This window comes from Psammomys obesus, unplaced genomic scaffold (assembly GCF_907164565.1).
Source record: "Psammomys obesus unplaced genomic scaffold, mPsaObe1.curated_primary_1811, whole genome shotgun sequence".
Taxonomy (NCBI): domain Eukaryota; kingdom Metazoa; phylum Chordata; class Mammalia; order Rodentia; family Muridae; genus Psammomys; species Psammomys obesus.
Window position 1 is genome coordinate 15,633,496 of NW_026591598.1, and position 4,003 is coordinate 15,637,498.

Sequence of the window (4,003 nt, forward strand, 5' to 3'; positions counted from 1 at the left end):
TATTGCTTTAAAAGAAAAAAATGTCAAGATTTCGACTCAAGGAGTCTTGTGGCCTGACCTCCATCATGGCTTCCTAAACCAGTCACCACAGTGGCTTATGTCAGGTGCAGGCCCACCCACGGAGACGGGTGGATCCTGCCCACACATCTTCCCCAGAAAGGAAAGAGAAAAGTGGGTCCTGGGGAGGCCACCGATGGCCACACACAGCGGCTGTGTTTAGACATTTCTCCACTCCCTTACTTCCATGAGGTTCTGTATTTGCCGAAGCCAATTACTTGGAGGTAAATAATAACAATATTTAACCACTGTGTGGCGGGCTCAGGCCCATGAGCCCGGCCTTCAGAAGGCTGACGCAGAAGGATTGCCACAAGCAACAAAGCCAGACTACATAATGACTTCCGGGCCAGCCTTGGCCACAGGGTGAGATCCTGTCTCAAAAATAAACAAAATAAGCCCCAAACAGGGAGCTGGGATGTGGCTCAGTTGGGAGAGAGCTTACCCAGCTCACACAAGGCCCTGGGTTTAAGCCCCAGCACTGCATAAACCAGCTGTGAAACCAGTTCTTGGGCTGGAGGATCAGGAGACACATGAGACCCTGCCTTAAAATATCCAAAGTAATAATAGCCGTATTTTATATGTGTGAAGCTCAACATTTTTGTTGGTTTGTTTGTTTGTTTGTTTGTTTGTTGAGATAGGGTTTCTCTGTGTAGCACTGTCCTGAAATTCGCTCTGTAGACAAGGCTGGCCTCTAACTCAGAGATCTGCCTATCTCTGCCTCCCGAGTGCTGGGGTTAAAGGGGTGGGCCACCAGTGCCTGACCTCAACATATTTTTAAATATATGTGCTGGCTGGTTTTTAATTTGACCCAAGCTAGAGACATATCTGGAAAGCCGAGTTTTTTGTGTTTTTTTTTTTTTTTTCAAGACAGGATTTCTCTGTGTAACCTTGGCTGTCCTTTGGACTCACTTTGTAGACCAGGCTGTCCTTGAACTCACAGCAGTCCACCTGCCTCTACCTCCCCGAGTGTTGGGATTACAGGTGTGCATCGTGCCGAGCAAAGCGGAATCTTAGGTGAGGAAATGCCTCTATAAGGTTTGCCTGCCGGCAAATCTGTGGGGCATTGTCTTGATTAGTGCCTGATGTTGGAGTGCCCAGCTCATGTGAGTGGTACCACTCCTGGCCAGGTGGTCCTGGGTTCTATGAGAAAGCAGGCTGAGCATCCTCCATGGCCTCTGCTTCAGTGTCTACTTCCAGGTTCCTGCCTTGAGTTCCTGCCCTGACTTCCCTTCAGGACAGACTGGGACACTGTCTGAACTAAAGCCTTTCCTCCTCAAGTTCCATTTTGATCATGTTGTTTTATGGATCACAGCACTAGAAATCCCAACTAAGATAATATGTGAATCATCTCTGTTCAGACAAGGAGGCTTACATACAAAAACGAAAATTAAGTTGGGGCTGGAGGAGAAGAGGCTCAGCAGTTAAGAGCATTTGTTTAGGTCGTCTGGATTCAGTTCCTTCCACCCACATAATAGCTCATGACCATAAGTCACTGCGGTTCCAAGGGATCTGACCCCCCTTCTTCTGCACACCCAAAACACTCATGCCCCCAAACCACAATCATTTTAAAGAAAGATTAGGTTTAACTGCCTGCAAGCTCATCACACACAGGTGAAAATATCTTTCCAAAGTTAACCTATACAATAAAGAAAAACTTTAAAAGGATTGGGATACACACACCGCCTCCAGTCTTGTGCCCAGCTCTGCCCAGACATGGCATCCCATTTACTCCTCTGTTAGCCATCATGGTCTCCATTGTAGAGCTAAGGAGACAGGCTTGAAGGCCAAGCCATGGTTGGCCAGCAGCAGCTCCTAGTAGGTCCCTGGCCTTGGTCCCTAGCTCCAAGGGAAAGGGCCTGCTCATGCAGCTTGGATGGAGCATATGTTTGAATGTTTGGTCTCTAGGTAGTGGAACTGTTTGGGAAGGATTAGGAGGTGTAGCGTTGTTAGAGGTATGTCACTTTGAGGTTTCAAAAGCCCATACCAGGCCCAGTCTCTCTCTCTCTTTGCCTGCAGCCTGCAGATTCGGATGTAAAGTTCAGCTCCATGCCCACCTACTTCCCACCATGGTGATAATGGACTAGCCCTCTGTAACTATAAGCCAGGCCCCAGTTAAAAGCTTTCTTTTGCCGGGTAGTGGTGGTGCAGGCCTTTAGTCCCAGCACCTGGGAGGCAGAGGCAGGTGGATCTCTGTGAGTTCAAGGCCAGCCTGGTCTACAGAATGACAGCCAGGACTACCAGGAGAAACACTGTCCGGGGAAAACAACAACAATAACAACAACAAACCAACCGAACAGTCAAACAAAAAGCTTGTTTTTATAAGAGTTGCCTTGGTCATGGTGTCTCTTCACAGCAATAGAATAGTAACTAAGATAGACTGTTTGGCAGAGTGCTCACCTAGCATGTACAAAATCCTGGATGAGCCCTAGCATTACATAAACTGGTGGCACATGCCTGAAAACCTCTAACAAGGCTACACCTCCTAATCCTTCCCAAACAGTTCCACCAACTAGGGACTAAGCATACAGGAAGTACAGGCAGGAGGATCAGGAGTTCAAGGTCATCCTTTGCTGTGGAGCTGAAGGCCAACCTGGGATACAAGAAAAACTTTCTATAAACAAACAAACACAAGACACCCACACCCACACCTTATCCAAGTAGTGTCAGAAAATAAGTGACCCTGAACTTGATGGCCACAAGGGGTGAAAGGTTAAGTTCACAAATATTACTCTGCCAGCTGGCCCAGGGTCCTTTCTGAATGAACCAAAAAGAAAGTGACCTACCTGACTGCTTCGAGGTATGGTCAAGGAGAAGGTTTATGGTCAAGGAGAGCATAGCCAGAGGCAGGGACACCTGGGAGAGTCCAGAGTAGACATGACCCTGAACCACGTGGGGAGAAGAAGGGAAGAGAAGGGAGGAGAAGGGAGAGGGAAATTGTGTGCAGCAGCCAGGAGCAGCAGGCCCAAAGGTACAAAGAGAGGGAGCCGAATGGCTGGATTATATAGGAAAGGACAGCCCAGGCCGCTGGGAATTAGTGTTCAGGGTAGGAGGTGGGGTGACCCTCATCACCAGGAAGTGGAGCAGTCTGGGAAGACTGCTTAGAGAGACTCTGCCCCTCCCCGGCTCCACCTCCAATCTCAGCTGGCTTACAGTGGGCCAGGATGAGCTGGAAAGCTGTAGTGACAGGCCACAGCTCACATCTGCAGAAGGACCGTGTGGTTTCAAATGGGACAACACTGGCTGTACAGTTCTGAGCAGCTGGGTCCCTCTGTGCCTTTGTACCCCTAGGAGTAATACAGGACTCGGGCTAACCTTACAGTTTAGCGGCTGGTACTCTTCATGTTTTATTGCCTGCCAATACTAACGGTGAGAAGCAACAGAAAAGCCGTCCTGGTGGTTTGCCCACAACATCCAGAGCCCCGGGAAAGATGGCAAGCCAGGATTTGATCCATCAGAACAAGTTTCCACCTCTCTGGCCTTGCAGCTCCACAAGGGCCTCCCCCGGGGTCTCCCTCTGAACGCATCAAGGCGCCACAATGCTAGGACTCAGGGGAGAGAACTGATTGACCCAGTTGAGTCACATTTCCACTCCTGGTACAGTCAACCGTGGGTTGGGATGGGGCTATCCAATGCCAACCTGGCAGCCCCCAGAGGTGAAGGTGCTGGCCTATGACCGGAACGCGAAGCCCCAGACTCGATTCAGTCATCCAGATTCTTGCGATCGCAATGGAGAAATGGAGATGTGCTCTTGCTGTCACGCCAGCACAGGGTCAGCTGACCAAGCCCAGCCACTGCCTGGACTTGTCCCCAGATGCAAACAGGAGTAGTGCCAACCAGGCTCTCAACCAGAGCCCGAACTAAGAAGTTGACCACAAGCTTGAAAGGTCAAGGTCTCCCGTGTGCTGGAGCCAAGCTGAAGCAGGGAACCCAAAGAAGTAGGGTTTAC